Below are 23,489 nucleotides of genomic sequence, written 5' to 3' on the forward strand. Positions count from 1 at the left end.
CTCATAGCAAAGGGTCTGAATACTTATGTGAATAAGGTATCTGTTTATTTTGTATTTTTAATACATTTGCAAACATTTCTAAAAACATGTTCGCTTTGTCATTATGGGGTATTGTGTGTAGTTTGACGAGGATTTCTTTCCCCTTTTAGAATAAGGCTGTAACATAACAAAATATGGAAAAAGTAAAGGGGTCTGAATAATTCAAAAACACTCCCGGTGGTAGTATGCACCCTTTCCGTTTGTTAACCAAATCATTGAAGTAGTAGAAATTGACTACTTCAAAATGGAGATAATCTCAATGGCGCTGCCCATGCCCTCAAAGATGCAATAATGGGAAAGATGTGTCGTCTAACTAAGTCTATGGTTGAGAAATAAAGAACATATATATACAAAAGTATGTGGACACCACTTCAAATTATTGGATTTGGCTACTTCAGCCACACCCATTGCTCGCAAGTGTATAAAATCGAGCACACAGCCATGCAATTCTCCATAGACAAACAATGGCAGTAGAATGGCCTTACTGAAGAGCACAGTGACTTTCAACATACAGCACCATCATAGGATGCCACCTTTCCAACAAGTCAGTTCATCAAATTTCTGCCCTGCTCGAGCTGCCCCGGACGACTGTAAGTGCTGTTATTGTGAAGTGTAAACGTCTAGGAGCAAAAACGCTCAGCTGCAAAGTGATAGACCACACAAGTTCACAGAACTGGACCGCCGGGTGCTGAAGCGTTTGAAAATAGTCTGTCCTCAGTTGCAACGCTCACTACCGAGTCCCAAAATGCCTCTGGAAGCAACGTCAGCACAAGAACTGTTCATCAGGAGCTTCATGAAATGGGTTTCCATGGCCGAGCAGCTGCACACAAGCCTAAGATCACAATGCGCAATGCCAAGCGTCGGCTGGAGTGGTGTAAAGCTCACCGCCATTGGACTCTAGAGCAGTGGAAACGCGTTCTCTGGAATGACGAATCACGCTTCACCATCTGGCAGTCCGACAGACTAATCGGAGTTTGGCGGATGCCAGGAGAACGCTTTGTGCCTTAAATGCATATTGCCAATTGTAAGGAATAACGGTCTGAGGCTGTTCTTCATGGTTCAGGTTAGGCCCTTTAGTTCAAGGGAAGGGAAATCTTAACGCTACGAATGTTCCAACATCTAGTGGAAAGCCTTCCCAGAAGAGTGGAGGCTGTTGTCGCAGCAAAAGGGGACCAACTCCATATTAATGCCCATGATTTTGGAACGAGATATCCGACAAGCACATACTTTTGACCATGTCGTGTACCTAGGTCTACACTATACCTTTAGGCCTACTCACATCTAGTCTCCAGGGTTGGGGTCAATTCCATTTAAATTCCAGTGAATTTAGAAAGTAAACCTTAATTATAATTCCACATTTTCCTCCTTGAAAAGCATTGAAGATAATTGGAATTGGATTTTCAGTATACTTCCTGAATTGACTGGAATTTAAATGGAATTGACTTCCAACCCTACTGACCCTTATCCACCATCCTGACCACCGTGCACTCATTTAGTTTCACTTAAGGGACAAGTTCACTTTTTTTTTTACCAAATCTGTATTTTGGATGTATATCAAATGTTAAAGGGAAAGAAAAGTGAAATGGGGATACCTAGTCAGTTGTACAACTGAATGCATTCAACTGAAATGTGTTTTCCGCATTTAACCCAACCCCTCTGAATCAGAGAGGTGCGGGGGGGCTGCCATAATTGACATCGAAGTGTCGACTATCCCACCAGCGTTAGACTTCCCCTTTTACATCCAAAACACAGATTGGTAAAAAAAAAAAGAAAGAAAAGTGAACTTGTCATTTAATCCATATAGCGAAACAGAATGTTAGCTCATGGGATCAGGATCGTGGAAATTCCTACACAGCTATAGTCTTGTTATTGCAGTTATTATTACTGTATGGTTACATAGGTATAGGGGCGATTTAAGGCATGGTACCCATTATTATGAACATGACATTACCAATAGCGTATCCAACGTATTATTTTAATAAAATGTGCATTGCAATGAAACAGCAGAAAAAAAACACAGGCCTAGATTGCACATTGATTAGGGGAAGACACTGAAGAGTAACACTATAATAAATAAATGATCATCAATAACACAAAACAGTAATGTATTGATTTCGTTTTAAGGGGAAATCAAACCATTTCATTTCTTCAATTCTGCTATATTGTTATTTTTGGAATGGAAAAACAAACAAACAGTATTTTGTTGGCCTTTCAACTCAAATACAGTAAGAAACTAATGGGGGAAAGGATGAAAAAAATGAAAAAAAGGGGGAACAAAACAACTTCAAATCAGAGATCCATTCCTTCCTACACACAGGTTGCTCAGGATCAGCAGGCTCGCTCGTGTTCATTAGGCTCGTGTTCATTAGGCTCGTGTTCACAGTAGGAATCCGTTTTGCCCACGAAAAACCTAAACAAGCCATTTCTTATTTGACAAGTTCAGGTACTGTAGTACCTCCCTGTTTCACTTATTTTCTTCCGTTCCTAATGAACATGACATAGGTCGATGGAAGAAGATAGATAGCCAGAGACCACAAGTCACCACGGTAGGGCCTACATACTGTAACCTACTCCCTGGTTCAGTACAGTGAGCCTCAGTATTGGGGGGGATAAGTGGGATCAAGGGACATAAACCTTCATTTCTATTCAACAGCAATAGTACTTCACATAATACAGAAGTAGCTCTTTCCACGTCCCTGTCCTGATCTGTGAGCCTGTATTGGCACCATTAAAACTAGTTTCCTGGTCATGTCTTTCAATACAAGCCAGATGATGTTTGTACCACAAAAATAATAATTAGTAGTTTCACCATAGACATACAGTATATTTTGTACATTCATAAGATGAGTTTCAACTACTCCTTTGGGGGGTAAAGAGCATCTATGTGCCAAATACCAATACTATTGGATGGTGTCAAATACTATGGAGTACAGATACTACTGTCTTATTTCAAGTTAACAGCTAGTGTTCAACCAGATAACTTTTGTGTATTCTCCTGTGCATGTTGTACTGTAGGCTATAGGCCCACCGTGTGTGGATAACCACCTCCTTTAAACACAATCCAAAATCAATTTGTGGGTTTTTAGACATTAATGGTTGGAATGGAATTGTGATCATATTCACAGTAAAATAAAAGGCATGAAGTAAAGGTGATTTAAATAAAATCAACAAACATAAAATCAGGAATGAACACACAACTCCAAAGTATAATATATAAAAACTACACGCGTAAGCCTTGCAGCATCAATTTGGCACGTGTGCGTCTAAAATGGCACCCTATTCCCTATGTAGTGCACTACTTTTGACCAGGGCCTATAGGGCTCTGGTCAAAAGTAGTGCACTACATAGGGAATAGGGTGCCATTTGGGATGCAAACCCACTTGTCATACAGAATCTTTAAAAACCTCACAGTGAAAAATTATGCCCCTTTAAAGATAAAGAACAGCATACACTTAGCCTCACACGCACACACTTATTTCATATAAAACATCTCACAGCAATGAAAACACTCACTCCGGTACCATGGTAGCGATGCAGTTGTTTGTTTGTCCGTCACGAAAGTTTCTGTTTTGGCTTGTACCAACAACAAAAAAACATCTAGAGAGGGAATGTCATTGATGATACATAGGAAAGAGAAACCACACCCCCATGTGGATTAGAATTAGCCTGCACACAATAGAGGCCCTGAAAGGAACACAGAAATCCAGTCCAAGGCTGCTCTGCGTGTGTGTGGTCTGTCTTCGTTCACAGTGCACAATCAAATACAAGATTTCTCAGCTCTCTTTACGTATTAGCAAGCATATCAAAGTCAAAAACAATAATGTATTCGCCGCTATCAAAGACAATGACGTTGTTTTCCGTGGCCCTTGTTGTCAAAAGTGACTAAAAAAGAAAAAGCTGAAAAAACAACAGGTTTGCGGTTGTTTGATCCGCAGTCATTACAGTTGTTCCTTCTGCAGTCATTTCAAACAGAAATAGGTTGATGTGTGTAGAGTCAGTCCCTCATAATAAAACATTTGTTCTTTGGTCATTGTCATCCTTCTCATCCTTGAATATTTCATATAATACATATGTAGCTTTTGTTACAAGGTCATCATGACAACAAAAAAATAAATAAATAATAGCTCCGGATGTGAAGTATTTGTTGTGTAGCTCACAACAAAACAAATATAGCCTTTTGTTCAGTAATTTCCTTCTAAGGCAATAGGTCTTCACTATAATTCGCTCATTATATCTTTCAAGTAACTTTGTGTGAAAAGCCTTGAAGTGAGAACAAAATACCTGGTTTGCGTCACATTTGGCACCGTATTCTCTATACAGTGCACTAATTTTAACCAGGGCCCTAAAGGCCTATACAGGGAGCCATTTGAGACCCAAACCTAAAGTAGTGTGTATAAGAATAGATGATTGCACACACACACACACACACACACACACACACACACACACACACACACACACACACACACACACACACACACACACACACACACACACACACACACACACACACACACACACACACACACACACACAAACACACACACATTTCCTTCAGGGCTTTGAACTGTTCCCTTTTTTCTCATCTCTCTCCCTCCTCTCGCTCTCTTTTCTTACACACTCACTCCCCCCTCTCCCGCTCTCTCTCCCTCTCCATCTCTCTCCTCTTCATGTATTAGCAGCCAGCGGTAGTCCCGTGGCCATCCGTTAACTCCCCTTGGTACCATTGGGACCGCTGGTCAGGAAGTAGGTGGTCATCTCTCCTTTCCCCTTCACCTTGACCAGGCCTCTGTGGTCCAGCTGGTAGCCTTTGTTTACCAGAACATGGTACAGGTCTGTGGTCACCTGGGAAAAGACAACACAAGGACACATAAGTGTGTGTGTGTGCACGTGTCAGTTGGGGCAGCAGTGTAGCCTAGTGGTTAGAGCGTTGGACTAGTAACCAGAAGGTTGCGAGTTCAAACCCCCGAGCTGACAAGGTACAAATCTGTCGTTCTGCCCCTGAACAGGCAGTTAGCCCACTGCTCCCAGGCTGTCATTGAAAATAAGAATTTGTTCTTAACTGACTTGCCTGGTTAAATAAAAAAAATCAACAATGTCAGCTACACAGCAGCTATCCTATTGTTTTCTGTTCCATCTAGGATGATCAAGGCACTTCACTGTGGAAGGAAAAGTATATGATGACCATTGTGGCGATAGTTAAAGTGGAGAACTTGGTATCTGGTTACAATTCTTGTTCCTTGTAATAAATCCTAGTTGCAAAATACTGCGCAGCAGTAGGGTTTTATATACAGCAGGTGGCAGCACCGATCATAGAGGACGGAGGGGACACAATCTATCTTGCTATATTGAGTTCATCATATACTATATATACAAAACTATGTGGACACCCATTCAAATTAGTGGATTCAGCTATTTCAGCCACACCCGTTGCTGACAGGTGTATAAAATCGAGCACACAGCCATGCAGTCTCCATAGACAAACACTGGCAGTACAATGGCCTTACTGAAGATCTCAGTGACTTTCAACGTAGCACCGTCATAGGATGCCACCTATCCAACAAGTCAGTTCGTCCAATTTATGCCATGCTAGAGCTGCCCTGGTCAACTGTAAGTGCTGTTACTGGGAAGTGGAAACGTCTAGGAGCAACAACAGCTCAGCCGCAAAGTGGTAGGCCCCAAGCTCACAGAACGGGACCATCAAGTGCTGGAGCACGTATAAAAATGTTTTGCCTGACCTCAGTTGCAACACTCACTACTACGACCATCAAGTTCCAAACCGCTTCTGGAAGCAACACCAGCACAATAACTGTTTGTCGGAAGCTTCATGAAATGGGCTTCCATGGCTGAGCAGCTGCACACAAGCCTAAGATCACCATGCGCAATGCCAAGCTTCGGCTGGAGTGATAAATCACACTTCACCATCTGGAAGTCCGATGGACGAATCTGGGTTTGGCGGATGACAGGAGAATGCTACCTGCCGAATGCATAGTGCCAACTGTAAAGTTTGGTGGATAACAGTCTGGGGCTGTTTTTTCTGGTTCGGGCTAGGCCCCTTTAGTTCTAGTGAAGGGAAATCTTAACGCTCTAGCATACAGCAGAAATGGTTTGTCGAGATCGGTGTGGAAGAACTTGATTGGCCCGCACAGAGCCCTGACCTCAACCACATCGAACACCTTTGTGATGAATTGGAATGCCGACTGCGAGCCAAGCCTAATCGCCCAACATCGGTGCCCAACATCGGTGCCCGACCTCACTAATGTTCCAACATCTAGAGGAAAGCCTTCCCAGAAGAGTGGAGGATATTATAGCAGCAAAAGGGGGACCATCATCCAATGAATTACATTGACAGATCAATATAGCATTTAAATACGTTTTAAATGGGTGAACATTGTATGACTCTCAATGACATGTCTAACATACAGTGGATACCAAAGACATGTACAGTAATTCTTAAAAGCAGGCAAAGTAGGTGTATCTACCTGTATGCAGTCTGGGACTCCTGTGCTGTCCATACGACTGGCCACGTTGACAGTGTTCCCCCAGATGTCATACTGGGGCTTCTTGGCCCCAATCACCCCTGCCACCACCGGACCCATGTTGAGACCTGCATGAGGAAACAAGAGACAGTCAACCTGCCTGCCTGCATTGCACCACTTCACACATCTAGAAGTAAACCTATACATTTTGTCCTAGAGGGCTGCAACATGTGGCGGCTTCTGTTCCAGTACAACATATCTGATTCAAATAGTCAACTGAATCTTACTTTGTGTGTTTGTCTTTACAAAGGGACACTTTACCACACATGTAATACCACTTCATCTGGAAGTTATTGAAGGAGTGTTTGTAGGTGTACTTCATCTGTTCCCTGAGTCTCATGGCTAGTCCTACTCCTAATACTACTACTACCATCCCACCCCACCCCCATCTCTACTATAGGTCCAGGGACTCACCTATCTTCATCTGGAAGTTATTGAAGGAGTGTTCGTTGATGTACTTCATCTGTTCCCTGAGTCTCATAGCATAGTCTGCCAGAGCCAGGATGTGTGATCGTCCCTCACGGTCATAGGTAGAGTCGTTGAGGCCAGAAGCAGCCATGTAGGTACTACCGATGGTCTTTATCTTTTCCAGTTGACGGAAGTTGTCCTCACTGATGATCTGGGCGGTCGGGGGGTAGACAAAGGCGATTTATTGGTGGAAAGGGGGAGAGTTACAAGCAGTGCCAAAATGCACACAATAACAAATCATACTATAATAGCTGGGTCGTTCCACAAATAGAGTACATTTTGCACCCCTTTGATATTTTAGGTAGAAATTGAGCACCAATATTGAACTTTAAAAGCCTGTTATATGAAATGAATTCCTGACTAAAATAGACCACATGAAACATTCAATAAATTGAGATTTTTTTATATGAATAAAGCGGCATTTTGTCCCTCGTCATGTTTTTCTGACTTCTAAGAAGAATTGAATCCACTTAACTCCAAAATTTGAACCAATTCCTTTAAAAAAATAATCTAAAACATTGAACATATAATATTCAAATCATAGTGTAGGTGAGCTGATTCTACTCTTTTTGGCAATTTTCTGGTGTTTTGAGGTGAAAAACTGGGCACATTGGGCATACCATGTCAAACCATAGATAGATAGCCTTAGGGCTGGCCCTAATTAGTTGACTGGTCGATTGTCTGCTTGTTAGGCTGTTGGTTAACCAACATTGTTTTAGGTCGAGCAGTAACAAATATATATACAGTACCAGTCAAAAGTTTGGACACACCTACTCATTCAAGGGTTTAATTTTTCTTAATTTTTACTATTTTTTTACACTGTAGAATAATAGTGAAGACATCAAAACTATGAAATAACACATTAAATCATATAGTATTTTATATTTGAGATTCTTCAAAGTAGCCACTCTTTGCCTTGATGACAGCTTTGCACACTCTTGGCATCCTCGCATCCAGCTTCACCTGGAATGCTTTTCCAACAGTCTTGAAGGAGTTCCCACATATGCTGAGCACATGTTGGCTGCTTTTACTTCACGCTGCGGTCCAACTCATCTCAATTGGGTTGAGGTCAGGTGATTGTGGAGGCCAGGTCATCTGATGCAGCACTCCCTCACACTCCTTCTTGGTCAAATAGCCCTGACATAGCCTGGAGGTGTGTTTTGTCATTGTCCTGTTGAAAAACAAATGAGAGTCCCACTAAGCCTAAACCAGATGGAATGGCGTATCACTGCAGAATGCTGTGGTAGCCATGCTGGTTAAGTGCGCCTTGAATTCTAAATAAATCACCCACAGCGTCACCAGCAAAGCACCCCCACACGATCACACCTCCTCCTCTATGCTTCATGGTGGGAACTACACATGCGGAGATCATCCGTTCACCTACTCTGCGTCTCACGAAGACACAACGGTTGGAGCCAAAAATCTCAAATTTGGACTCATCAGGCCACAGGACAGATTTTCACCAGTCATCCATTGCTCGTGTTTCTTGGCCCAAGCAAGTCTCTTCTTATTATTGGTGACCTTTAGTTGTGGTTTCTTTGCAGAAATTTGACCATGAAGGCCTGATTCACACAGTCTCCTCTGAACAGTTGATGTTGAGATGTGTCTGATACTGATATCTGAACTCTGTGAAGCATTTATTTGGGCTGCAATCTGAGGTGCAGGTAACTCTAATGAATACCTTCTGCAGCAGAGGTAACTCTGGGTCTTTCTTTCCTGTGGCGGTCCTCATGAGAGCTAGTTTCATCACAGCGCTTGATGGTTTTTGCGACTGTACTTGAAGAAACGTTAAATGTTCCGGACCTTCATGTCTTAAAGTAATGATGGACTCCTCGTCTTTTACCAAATAGGGCTATCTTCTGTATACCACCCCTACCTTGTTACAACACAACTGATTGGCTCAAACGCATTAACACCTGTCAATTGAAATGCATTCCAGGTAATTACCTCATGAAGCTGGTTGAGATAATGCCAAGAGTGTGCAAGCTGTCATCAAGGCAAAGGATGGATACTTTGAAGAATCTCAAAAGACTCTCAAAAATCTCAAATAATACCATGTGTTATTTCATAGTTTTGATGTCTTCACTATTATTCAACAACGCAGAAAATAGTCCAAAATAAAGAAAAAACATGGATTGAGTATGTGTCCAAACTTTGACTGGTACTGTATGTATATTTGTGCCCATCGCAGTGATTTAATCCATTGAAAAGGCCAAGACTAAAAGCACATTTTAGCTTAATCTGAAAATGTGGTCGGAGCCTCCAGAATGCAGAGGCCAAATCGAGCTCTGTACCGCCTCCCAAATTATGTTACAATGCCGAGAGTTTTGTATAACTCAGCATTGACATGATTGGTTGACGGTGGGTGGGGGCGGTACATCCTGTAGAAAACACAAACTCACTTCCTTTACAACTCCTCCGCACTGTTCCACAAAGCAAAATAAGTATGTATGCCCTGACTTCTGCTGAGGCCGTATCACCGTAAATGCTGCATGGCCAATGCAGACATGGCCAATGCAGACGCCCAGATGCACTTCTCTCTCCAGAATGCAGTCATTCACGCCAATTTGTGCGCATTCATTTTTTCATAACTTCATTCAATTGTTTAAACAAAAATGTGCATATGAAAACCATAACTGGCACATAGATCGGTAGAAATGGTAAGATACATTGGAATTTCACATGAGAAAAGGTTGCAGACTCTTCGTGTAGCCTATTATCGGCAACTTCAGGAGAGTGATGGCAGAATCTGCTAAAGCCAGCAGGAGCAGAATAGTTGGGTCAGGTTACATTTTGTTCTTCGATTGGTCGAAAGAACAGACAACTAGATCAGACAACTAGATTTAAAAAAATGTATTTAACATTTTTGGTGAAGCTTGCATACAATTGCCCCTTCCTGTTTGCACACAGCAAGTTTCCATTCCTCCAGTGATGGGGATTTATGGCTGATTTAAGATGAAAACCTCAACCCTGTTACTGTCACGCCCTGACCTTAGAGATCCTTATTATTCTCTATGTTTGGTTAGGTCAGGGTGTGACTCGGGTGGAAAAATCTATGTTTTCTATTTTTTTGTGTTTTTGGCTGAGTATGGTTCCCAATCAGAGGCAGTTGTCTATCGTTGTCTCTGATTGGGTATCATATATAGGTTGTCATTTTCCTTTTGTGTTTTGTGGGTTCTTGTTTTCTGTATAGTTTGTTTTGCCTTACAGAACTGTGCACTTTCATTTTTGCCATTGTTATTTTGCTTTTGGTATCATCAATAAAAAGAACGATGTACGCCTACCACGCTGGACCTTGGTCCGGTCATTCCACAAACGAGAGCCTTAACAGTAACGGTAAACCCTGTCAACACTTACTATAGTCTTTTTTTAAATTATTAACCCCTTGAGATGGGTAAATCTGTTTTTTTTTAATGAAAAATTTTCAAAATTAGGTGCAAGTTACTACCCAAAATGTACTCTATTCATAGAACGACTCAGCTATATCAATCGCTGTTCTTTATTTCTCTTGGTGACATTGTGGATTTTATTCCAGACCACCCCTTTCTCCCCTCCCACCTCCTCCTATCTCTCACCTCATAAAAGTCTATGATGATCTCCATCCCCTCGTTGTCTCTCCTCCCTCCCCCATTCCTCCTCTCCTCCCTCCCCAACCTTTCCCTTCCTTTATTTATACAGATTATTCTCTCTCACCTCGTCAAAGTCGGCGATGATCTCGTTGAGTAGCCTGAGACACTCCACTCCCTCGTTGTTGGCCTCCAGCTCCACGTAGAACTCAGAGAAGTTGGAGATGGAGGCGAACATGACGGCCACACACTCACAGGACTGGTAGTAGAGCTCGTCGTTACGCCGCTCCCGCGCCAGGAAGTGTGCGGCCACGTCTTTAGGCAGGATGTTGTGGAGGAGGCGGCGGTTGTAGGCCTGAAGCTCCTCCATCTCCTCTTTCTCCTCTGTAGCCTGGAGGGGACAGACACCGGGGAATGGGGAAATGGTTTGTTAAAAGGGATGAGAAAGTGACTAAATGATTAATAGGGCAACCTCATTGCTGTCTGTCTATAGGTATTGTGAGGAACAGAAAATGCTGATTGGCGTTTAGTATTCCACTGAACGTAGACCAGAGTCAAGATTAAAATCACTCTGCTGCAACCACTATCTACAGAGAAAGGCTGAGGTCTGCTGAGTGATGTCACCAGATACAACAACCGAGGCATGTGGACTCAGGTCCTACATAGCTTCCAGAGGAAGTCGAGGCGTGTGTGTGTGTGTGTGTGTGTGTGTGTGTGTGTGTGTGTGTGTGTGTGTGTGTGTGTGTGTGTGTGTGTGTGTGTGTGTGTGTGTGTGTGTGTGTGTGTGCGTGTGTGTATGTGTGTGAGGGATATGAAGAAAAAAAATTCTGCCGTTTTTCTAACTGTTAATGACGATGATGCAATGTGGAAAGTCGACTCTCCAAAAGAATTGATTCTTTGCACAGACCCTATTTCTGAGTGTCAAGATTCAGTATTTTTGAAACAGAGGAGACTGATTAGTTGCCATACTGCAGAGAACACAAACACTTGTGTCTTTCATAGCAAGATAGTGAGGGACGGAGAGAGAGGGGAGGGGCAGAGTATAGAGAGGTCAGCCACCAGGCAGACAGAGTCAGAACTGTGCACTAGGCCTATCTATCAACAATCAAAAGGTGTATCTCGCAATGGAATGCTGTATCTTGCAATTTCTTGGCTTGCAATGTCTCGCAAGGTCTCGCAACTTCAGTAAAGCAGGGCCTATTATCAATGAATAAGTTAGGATATTTTACACGCAACAGACCGAAGACTGAACACACACTCACACCATTAGCATTAGTGGGAACCGAGACTGTTCTCAGGGCAGGTCTGCCGGTTTTGACGAGCAGAAGTGACTTTTCTTAGAAAGTTAGGAGAATTTATAAAGCAGGTTAGGGAAACGTAGCATGTTAGCGTAACATGCCAGGTTAGGAAAGGGTTAGCTAAAATTGCCCCAGACGAAGCGACACCCAGGCCATCCCTGAGAACTGTCTTGGTTTCCACTAATGCAATGCTGCCAGCACGAGGGAGAGAGGAGGGGGCAGAACCATGGTGTGCATAGGTCTTGGTAATCTGTATCTCTAGTCTTTTTCCCCCCGAAAAAACGTTTGTGGGAAAAAAATTGAAAAAAGAAACTTAACGTTAAGGATCCCAATTTCTAAACGTTCACAATCTCAGTGAGTGTGTATGTGTGAGGTGCCAGGTCCTACCTGCAGCTTCCACAGGAAGTCGAGGCGAGCAGTGGACTCAACCTGCTGAGCGTGTAGGTACAGAGCCAGGACGAACACCGTTAGGATGACAGGGGTCATGACCTTTAGAGACACCTTGGTCACACTCTCCTGGCTGGGGGGAGGGAGACAGGGAGACACTCAATCAATCAAGCAATGAATCAAGTAATCAATCAGTGGAGGTCCCTTGGAGGAGGAAGGGGAGGACCATTTTCAGAAAATTACAAATATAGTGAAACATTAAAAAAAGCTAATTTCCATCCTCCTCTGGGTACATTGACTTACACAGTAATTATGACAACTTCTGGAGGACATCCTCCAAACTATAAGATCTCTTGCAGTATGAACTAACATCTTGTCCATCCAATCAAAGGATCAGAGAATACATCTAGTACTGAAAGCATACCGGTAAACTACAGCTAGCTAGAACTGTAGTGCATAAAATGTGGTGAGTACTTGACTCAAAAAGAGAGAAATATTATTTTTTTAAATTAAGAAGCAGCAGAGAGAGCTAGCTATATTTCATGTTTTTTTCTTTTTAGTTTACCTTTAGTTTAGCTAATACAGATGATTTAGCCTACTCAACAACCTGACTCAAACAAAGAGAAATGCTGTTTATGTTAGCTAGCTGGCTAAGGCATCCAACACCACAACTCTTCTAAGTCAAGGTAAGCTTTCAGTTTTATAAACGTATTGCCACCGGGACCTGCCGGTTTAACTGCTAAACTGCTTGCGCTACATGTACTGCGTGATTTGACGCATGGATTGGATTGTGGGTGTACTAACGCGTTAGTTCTAGTTTGTTGACTATGATGTTAATATGGTGACAATGATGTACGCTCTAGCAGCAACCTTAAGGTATAAAGGTTTGGCTCAAAGAGGTATTTGATGGAAAATTTAGAGAAGGAGAGCACGTAGATGCGAGAATGACTTATACAACGAGCAAAGCAATGATGCTGTATGTGGCTGTTATGAAAGTGAACTGTGTTTGCAGGTGATCAGGGGTGTATTCACTCTGCCGATTCTGTTGCAAAAAGTTTCTTAATTAAACAGACCTACCTGAATTTGTCCAATAGAATCTCTTGTTTTAGTTGAAAATTGAATGTTTTGCAACTGTTTGGACTAATAATGACACATGCAGGCAAGAGTGTGCAAGGCGGAATTGTTTGTGTCACTGTATGTCACCTTGATTTCTCCAATTTGTCTATCGACCTCTGCACCTATGTTGCAAAAGTTCATTTGTAGGCTAGGTTGTAGCAACCCCATGATGGGTAGGTATACTGTAGGGGAACCTTTAGTATCATGTACTGTAGTAGCCTAAACCTATTGCTGTTACACTGAGCTGGGTGAATGGAATATGAGGCCATGCTCATAAAATTAAAATTGGTCTCCCTAATCTTGATGGGCATGAACTGCCACTAATCAATCAATCACGATCCTGGCTGAGGGGGAGACAGAGGGAGGAGGGACTTAGTCTAAGAGTAGACACGCACACTAACATGGACATGGTAACAGTACATTGACCAGAATACTTAAAGAGAAGACCAAAAGATAACAATGAACTTACCACATCTCTGTAACTGTTTCATTGAAACTAGGAAACCAATCTAGAGAGTCATTCAAAGGTGTGAAAGAGCTAAGGGCAAAAACAAAACACAAATTGATTAAATACCTTCAACACTTGACAAGACATTTGAGCATTGCACACCACACAGGTAGACACAAGTTCACATTGACTAGAATTGTATATTTGCGCTCTTAAGCTTGTATTGTGGACTGCAACGTGATTCAACCTGCCTTGAGTACCATGGTCAGGGTTGGCACTTTCGGGACTATTCCATGCAGCTTTATCAACTAGTGCAGCTTAAGTATTTGAACAAAAACAAATACTACTTGAAAAAATACTATGAAGTGGGCGAACAGGCTACAGTTAGAGTGCTAGGGTGTGTGTCAACTCACAGGGTGTTGGCGGTGAGCAGCAGGTCTGCGTTGTCGAACAGGGCCACCTGGGGCCACTCCACCAGCAGCAGGAAGGTGACCTGGATCAGCACCATAAGGGCCAGCTTGCCTATACTGCTGATGTGGAGGAACACACTGCAGGCCAGCAGGGTCAGGAGAACACTGTAGCAGAAATACTGGAGGAAGAGAGGGGGGGGGGGGTGTAGCAAGTTCCAGCAATGTAATTACATACAGTATTCACACCGCACTCACACCACCCACTAGCGTCCCTGCTGGGCTCACCTCAGGGAAGTGGCATGGCATGGGCTGGCTGGGGCACAGGGTCAGTCCGTCCTGTGCCGACTGTGTCAGGTTGTGTAGTAGACACAGAGTCACCAAACTGGAGGACAGGTTACGCTCACGCACCACACAGTCCACCAGGCCCTCTCTGTCACAGGTGAACTAAAGGGAGAGATACACATGTCAACCAACAGAGAAACCCAAACCCACGAATGTCAAACTGAATTACTACCGTTGCAGGCACTATCGGAAGAATTATTCACAATGTTCGTGGAACACGGCGCTCTATCATCTTCTACTGATAGCTTGTCACAAAAAGCTATGCCACAGTACTGTACAGCGCTTTAAAAAGGAACCGTTTTATTACCTGCAATTCAAACTACACTGTTATTGTACATGAACGGGAAAGCAAATAGTGGTCCCTACCATGTTCACGAAGGCAGACATGAAGAGGAGTATGATGGTGAGGACCCCCACCAGTGTACTATTGGTACGAGACTGGACAATCTTCTTAGTCAGCGTCTGCAATGCAGATGGGAAGAGCTGGGAGGAGGAGAGGGGGGCAGGGAGACAGAGAGCGAGAGATAAAAAAAGAGAATAATTCATCTTAGTCCTCCTCTTAGATTAAAAGATACAGCCTGGGATCTGGGGAATATGTTTAATGGTCCTTGAAATTCTATTTACACATGGATTCTTGAGGAATATAACGCATCATCTAAACAAATGCCAACTTTTGGCTACATTGCTATGAAAGGGTGATAAGACGATTAGAAAATGGTGGCCCTTGTCCCGTACCTTCATGCAGGAGTAGATGGCACAGATGAAGAGGATGTTGACGAGGATGATGAAGATGCTGATGTAAAGACCCAGCATGAGGGGAGTGCTGCGGAGAAAAAGAAGAAGAGTACATCTACCCGGAAGTCCCATACTGCACCAAATTCAATTTACCATTAGGCTACTATTCAGTACATTACTTCATGAATTCAGTATGCTGTCTTTGATAGGTTTTATACGGTTAAAAGGGCTGTCCCTTATTTGGTCCATTGAGCCGGCTACCCCGTAGCGGTTCAACCAGACCAACCAGCAGCCTAGTTTAGTTCCATGCAGGTACAATTAGAAAGGTGAATGAATACAAAATAAAATATACATTTCAAAAATACAATGAGAAGAGAGGTTAGGTATAATTCAAGATATTGACTTACTGGGGGAAAATGATGATCTGGATGAAACAAATGAAGCAGAAGACTAACAGACCACAGGCCACGTAGCCTCCAAAACGATCATCCACCTTCTTAGCATACTGAAAACATCATCGGGAGAGGGAATAATACAATTAGCGGCTGTGTAACTATTAGCTGTGGCAGCAAGCTGTTAACACAATAAGGAGGACCACAACAGGGGAAAAAAAAATCCTTTAGGCTTTATTGTGCTTTCTTTATCATTTTGTAACGTATGTGATGTCTCCTGGTCTGGTGTGGGTTTATATGTATTGTCATAGTCAAATCGATCAATAAATGAATCATTGACTCAATCAACAAATCACAACGCATCATGCTGAATTTAAACAGTGTTAACATTTCTCCTCTGACCTTCTTCTCCAGGTCTTTAGTCTGGAAGGTGAGGAGGAACCTTTTGACGTGGTCTTTACGGAGTTGGTCTATGCTGCGGGCGTCAATGGCTCGGCCCAGAAACTCATCCACCTCATCCTCAGGGTTCAGGGCCTCTTGGGCACAGCGGCTACAAACAAGGAGACAGGACAACAGACAGGGTCACGGGGACAGATAGACAAGGACAACAGACAGGGTCATGGAGATATAAGCACAAATCTAACAGTATTTGAATTCTTAGCCTGTTTACAGATGTGCAGACGTTACACTTTTGAGACTATTCCATTCCATCATAGGCATAGCTCAATCAAGCGGTTTATTGAAAGAAAACAAATACTATTTGAACCCAGGTTTACCTCTGTGACAGGCAGTGATGAAGAGCCAATAGGGAATTAGTGCTGGACTGACTCTGACCCTCTAAAACCAACAGTCTGCTCTAAACTTAGCTCCAACAATAACTAACAGTGTGCCAATCAGTCCCCAATGGGCCAATGCCTACACTCCTACATTACACACACACACACACACACACACACACACACACACACACACACACACACACACACACACACACACACACACACACACACACACACACACACACACACACAACACACAAACACACACAAACTGGCCAATGCCTACAACAACACAGAGTACACACACAGTAACCCGATAACAACTACTGGGCCAAAATAGGACTCACTTGTCTTGTCTGGATGTTTCATCGATACCCTGGGAAAAGTGAGAGGAAGACAAAGAGAGAGAGCGAGAGAGAGAGAGAGAGGAGAAGAATGGATGAGAGAGAGAGAGAGAGAAAGAAAGAGGAGAGAGAGAAGAATGGATGAGAGAGAGCGATGTTTTAGCCACGTAGCCAGTGAAAACCAGTGTAACCAAGCCAATGAAAAACATACTGCCAGACTCAGACATCTGCACAGTTAATCCCTGGGAGCCAGACTGACATTTTAATTAATGCTGTAGGATTAAAATTACACCGTCCTCCCCCTGGGCAATACCCCTCAGAAAAGAGGAGAGAGTGAGGGGAAGGGAGGTAAATGAGAAGAGGAGAAAAGAGAAGAGGAGAGGAACAAGATGACAGAAGTTGAGAAGGGGAAGGGAAGTGACTTTGGAGAGAGGGTGAGAAGAAGAGGAGAGAGAAGAGGAGAAGACAGGTGAAGTGTAGGGCGTGAGGAAAGAGATGGGAATGGAGAGAGGTTGAGAACAGGAAGAGAGGAGAAATGATCATGGAGATGCAGCCCTGCTCGACTGATCAGATCTGAAAGCATTGTTGTTGTGAATCATATCAGAGTCAATAACAAGTGTTAGGCTAGCTGTCTGCCACTGGCCACTAACTTCCATTAGGTGTTGGGTGGACATTAAAGGGGCAATCTGCATTTGAAACAATAACAAAGGGTACACTCTGCCTCGGTTTTGGTAAAAAGCTGAGGGATGGGCCTGGAGAAATGTAACCACAAAAATTCATAGACAGAGCTATTGATGCAAAGACTGACCATCCAAGATATCGAAATGATAGTTTTATGTATATTTTGAGGCGATACAATGTTTGTTTACGTTTAATATGTTTACAAACATTGTGGTAAAACAAGCTTATATTTTGGGTTATGATGAGTACGACAGTTGAACTGAGCTCATGAGCCATTTATAAGTTATATTCCTCAAGAAGAAATTAGTATATACATAATTCATTTATAACTTAAAAAAATGTATATAGCAAATGTGGATCACAGCGGAGCTGTGTAACTAACTCCCACTTGTTGCGATGGTGTTGGATCTATACTGATCGAGACATGATTTCAGTTTTCCATTGGCTGTTTTAGAGCCTTGAGGCTTGTATTACGCACATGATTAAAGCTTAGGTTGCTTGACAAAAACATTAACCATTTTATGTCAGTAAAGTCATACGATATAATAAAATAAAAAAATCACAACAGCTGTGATGGAAACAGGAAGTTTTGGTACAATTGTATAAATGTCGACAGATAATTTGTTTGTTGGTGGAGTCAAGTGATGATGTGGTCCTCCCACTAACACTCGTAAAAGCATGCAGTTTATTAGGCTACGGATGAAATAAATGACGAGCTTCACAGGGTGGTGAAAGTGCACGGTGATGAGCTTGATGCTCCGTTCCGATAAATATCGAGGGTCTTGTTCTGGTTAGACAAATCAAAACATTCTCCCTCTTATCCATAATCATCTCATCATGTAGACTAGCCTACCCGCACTATCTGCAAGCTGTTAGCTAGAGTGCACATACTGAAACCAGAGTAGGCACATACGCTATTTATCACAACATTTTTTTGTGACCAAACTATTAGCAAGAGTTGATGGAAACACATTGAACTTTAGATTTTTTTTTATTCGGTACATGTAAACTTAAGCCAAAAAGTACACCACGTAATCACGCACTGATTTTCTTTATCCGCAACAAGTCAGTTTGGTGGAAATACCTCTGGTGGGAAAATGCACATATTCTCTTGACGCAGATTTGAGAATATTCACATGCAAATCTGTCGCCAATTGGATGGAATCCTAGCTATATAGAGCAACCATTTGCTCTCAGACCATTCCAGGTCATCAGTTTCTCACCATCTGCCTGAAGACCTTGGAGTCCTTGGTCCTGGAGAACCTTGTGTCGGGTACCCAGCGTGGCATCAGGCCCTCAGTGGAGTTGGCACGTACCCGCTGCATCATGGCACTCTTGGCCATCGCTGCCTTCTCCTCTTTCTACAGGGAGGGAAATGACCACACCAATAGACCTTATTCACACTTGACATTTGAATGTTGTTACACAGTATTTTTTATCCCCCACAAAAATTCTATACTATTACCAATATAGATTCTGACAGAGATTTCGAACAATACCCATTCTTTTTGATAATTCAATGAATAATTAATGATAAGTACCATCCAGGAAAAAAAAGAGGAAACCAATGAATAAATGGATAACAAAAGGAATTGAAGAATTTCTGTGATCTGAAACTAACAATGGACAATAAACTATTATTTTTCCTAGTATAAATGGAAAAACGATTGATTTAACTCGTTAAATAAACAACAGACCCTTTTCTGGCTGCACCCCAGCACCAGGAACGTCTCGATGTTGTTCTCCTTCAGATAGGCATTCCTGTCCCCTCCGAACCCTGGCTCCACCTCATAGTCCCCATTCAGGTACTGTAGGGTGGCCTTGGTGATGTGGATACGCCTAGTAACACACACATACACACAAGGTCAAGGGGTCACATTGACACAGTACATCAGAGGACATTTTGAATCTCGAGGACTGCAATACCAGCAAGAGTGTAATCAATACTAACACTTTATTATGATGCCCCACATCTAGTTAGTTGTTTTATCCTCTATTTGTGCTTAATTGTGATGTGTCTGAGCCATATGCCTGTAAGCCAAAGACAAATGTTTATTTTTTTACCAAAACATTTACAATAAAGGCTTGAACTTGCATGCTCAACTAAATGGTTAGCAGTAGATCAAGTGCAACCCTATAGGAGTTTTCTAAGGTGTGTTGGTGGTGGGAGGGGCTTACCCTGCCGCACCCCCTGCCTCCATGTGATTGGCTAGAGTGACATCGTTGGACCATACGTCAAACTGCCACTTCCTGAGTCCCAGCACTCCACAGTGGACCCGGCCGCTATGGATACCCACACGCATGTTCACATTGACCCCTGTGACCTCTCTCACCAGCCTGCAGGGAGACAAACACACGCACACACACAGTTAGACACACAGACACTTGCACAGACACACACACACCGAAAAACCCCTGTTACGATAGATTCTAGACAAGCAAAAATGTGCTTCTTACTAATTCAAAGTAGGTTATTCATTAGTGTGTGTGACTCACGAGATGGCCTCTATCATGTCCACTCCCATCTCCACACAGCAGTGTGCATGGTCGGCCCTGGGTTCAGGCAGTCCAGACACACAGTAGTAGCAGTCTCCAAGGATCTTGATCCTCAGACAGTGGTTCTCCTATAGGAAACACAAACGTGCCGCAAACACAGGTTCAGGGTTAGGATGTAGTTTATACGTAAAATGTTAAATGTATTATGGAGCATGACACAACACAAATGTAAGTGGCCAGTAGCCAATGAATTACACGTCACTATGGACAATGCAAAATCCACAATTTAAAAGTAAAGAGTACATCTATAATATGTTTGAAATCTGACGCACGGGGTTGAAGTGACTGATTATATGATGTCTAACTGCTCACCGAAGCTAGTTTGTCGAAGCGAGCAAAAAGTTCATTCAGTGTCATGACCAACTCTTGTGCGGTGCATTGTGATGCCAGGCTGGTGAATCCTTCGATGTCTGCAAACAGTATACTGTTGGATGGAGAGAGACGGAGAGAGAAAGAAAGAGGGGGAGAGAGAGAGAGGGAAGAGGGAGAGACAGATCAATAACCCATCATCAGCATGGTCATGCGCCTACCAGCCTGTCTGCTCCCTTCCTCCATCTCTTGTTGAGATAGAGAGCCATTTATTCTGTTCAGCTTTTCGTCTGGACTCATATAGGTCACCTTCAGTCCTCCCTCCCTCCCCAGTGAAGACATCTCAGCACGATTCTCATTTTCTAATTTGTGGTATTAATTTCAAGGAAGAGGAAAAACAACTGGAATGTTGACACTTCTAGTGGAGAGATGACAGATGGCGCTGTTGCCCTCTTGATCAATGTTCTGACTCAATAATAATAATAACAACAACAACAACATGATAGAAGACAGACAGATAGAGAGAGACTGTTTGAGGAGTTTCACAGTGTTAATTCAACACATCTTTATGGTGATTGAATAGAGTTTAGACTAATATCTGGGTTAAGAGGCTGGTGGTGTTAGATCAGGTAGTCCAGGGTCCACAAAACATCTCAGAGTAGGAGTGCTGACCTAGGATGAGTTTAGCATTTTAGTTAATACTTAATAAGATAGCATGGACTGATCCTAGATCACTATTCCTACTCAGACACTTTGTGGATATGGGCCCAAGGCATTACTGGCTTTCGTATGCTTGCTTGCTTCATCCTTGTTTCCTCAATTCCTCTCAAAGGGAGGGACCTTGGATCCTTTCCTTTAATGTGCTTTAAGAGGATTTGAGGAACTGTGGCAGTTTTGTCATTTGAGCAAATACAGATGTGTCACATTTTGACCTCAGCACCACTGGTTGCGGAAGAGAGTGAAATGGTCAGTGTGTGCCCATGGTTACAGCAGAGGGAAAGGGTGTGTGTCCATGGTTACCTGACGTTGTCATGTTTCTGGATGTAGATCTTGTGGAACATCATATCTTCCTTCTTGGCGTTGATATCTGCCTTCATCTCCATGGCAACGTGCCTCGGCAGCACCGACAACAACAGGCGCTCCTGGAGAATGTGTATGATAGACAGAGAGAGACAGAGAGAGAGAGAGACAGAGAAGTGAGAGAAAAGCACTCAACCCATTGCCTTTCATGTGTTTCAACAGCTAGAAACCTCAATGAGTCACTGCCTTGAGTGCCAGTCATTCGTTGGAATACTGCGTGGGAACATGTTGGTAGAGTATAGAGGCATTCAGAAATACTCTATATTGTTGACCCACAATCATTTGAAAATATAGTTATGTCAACAAGTGTTATGGCTTGTGTAAATCAATGCCTGTGTGTGTGCGTGTGTGTGTGTGTGTGTGTGTGTGGCCTACCTGTTGCTGATTCTCTCTCTGTAGGTAGAGCCGGGCCTGGATGTACCCCCTGGTCTCCTGAAAGGCCTGTCTCTGCGATACCTCAGCGGGGTAGTGGGTACAGATACCTATCATGTTGGTGCACAGGAAGATCAACACGTTGGCACTCAGCTGGAGGGGAGGGAGAGAGAGCGAGCGACATGTAAGGTTACACACTTCATCATGTTATCATCAGTTCCCACTGAGCTAGAGGAGAGAGGGAGAGAGATATTGAATTATGATTGACATGTGGTGTGCTTTCTGGCACCACGTAACTGCCGTAGTCATCCAAGTGGTCGCCCCTCCATTTTGATCGTAGCAAAGGAGTAGCTAGCTAGCTACCTACTACGGAGTCCACGGATCACAGTGGCTTTGCTCAAAGTTTAATCCGAGGTCTACAAAGGATAAACCAGAGACAGCGAGACACCTTGATGAGACCGCGCTTGCTGCCTGCCTGCCTCCGGACTTTTTCTTACCGCTTGACCACCTCCCTCAGACGACCACTCAAGCCATAAACTTTCCAATGACTATCCATCCCATGATGTTATGTTTTTATTTTTGTGCTTGGAAGCGCTTTGAGATTCTTTGAAAAGCGCTACCTTTTGAAGTTGAATAAATGTATGATTATTGTTACAGGTTGATTAGCTATTCTGGTTCGGATGAATGTTTCTACATGTCATCTATGTCCTGTTGAATTGTTCAACATAGTTTTTCCTGACAATGCAAATACTTTTGTCATGCCAATAAAGCATTTTAGAATTTGAAAGAGAGAGAAGAGCGATGGAGAGAGAGCGAGAGAAAAGAGAAATGTAAGTAAACACTCTGTGGTGACAGAGAGAACCTGGTGTGACCTGGGTGAGGTTGAATACGACATTCACCATCACCGTGTCATGAGACTTACAGCACGAAATCTACACATCTAATCCAGAAATGTCTTGATACACAAATTAGGTTTGATATACAGTATATGATCAGAGAAGATGAGAAAAACCTTGTCTTTCCAAAAGTGGACATTCTTGACATGTCTTCTAGGCTATAATTGGGAAATCGGGATATCTACACATTTTTGGGGGAAAATCTATACATTTCCTGGAAAATCTATACATTCCCCTTCATGCTGGTAAATGTACAGATTTACCCTGGAATCTATATATTTACAGGTGTTACTGGGAATTTACATTTCTGTAACTATACACAACCTGACTGTGGGTTATTATACAACATTATAGACCGAGTGTGTGTACCAAATGGTGCCCTATTCCCTATATAGTCTTTGGTATAGCTCTCCCTCCCTTTCTCATACTGTTCATAACCTTATTGTGACTGGCTCAGTGATTAAGTGAACATCAATAGGACAGCATTATGTTGCCTGTCTGTCTGGCTGTCTGTCTGCTTCCCTTATTGGCGCTGACAACGCATCAAAACACAACTCATAATCACAGACAATACAAAGACATGGGGTCAGAGACAGAGAAGGCCCACGCTTCTTCCTTACTCCACTATGCCTCCATACAGATAAGACACTAAGAACTGATTGAGAGAGGAGGTTCACTATTTCTCGCACTGCGCAGATAGGCAAATGCTAGTCTGATTTGCTTAAATTCACA

The 23,489-nt window shown here is 42.9% G+C and overlaps 1 pseudogene; it reads right to left on the reverse strand.

Annotated features, from left to right (window-relative positions):
- Positions 1-1,998: 1,998 nt before the first annotated feature.
- LOC135528515 (adenylate cyclase type 6-like) overlaps positions 1,999-23,489 on the reverse strand; it is an 80,258-nt pseudogene continuing 58,767 nt past the window's right edge.

Source organism: Oncorhynchus masou, chromosome 33 (assembly GCF_036934945.1).
Source record: "Oncorhynchus masou masou isolate Uvic2021 chromosome 33, UVic_Omas_1.1, whole genome shotgun sequence".
Lineage (NCBI taxonomy): Eukaryota > Metazoa > Chordata > Actinopteri > Salmoniformes > Salmonidae > Oncorhynchus > Oncorhynchus masou.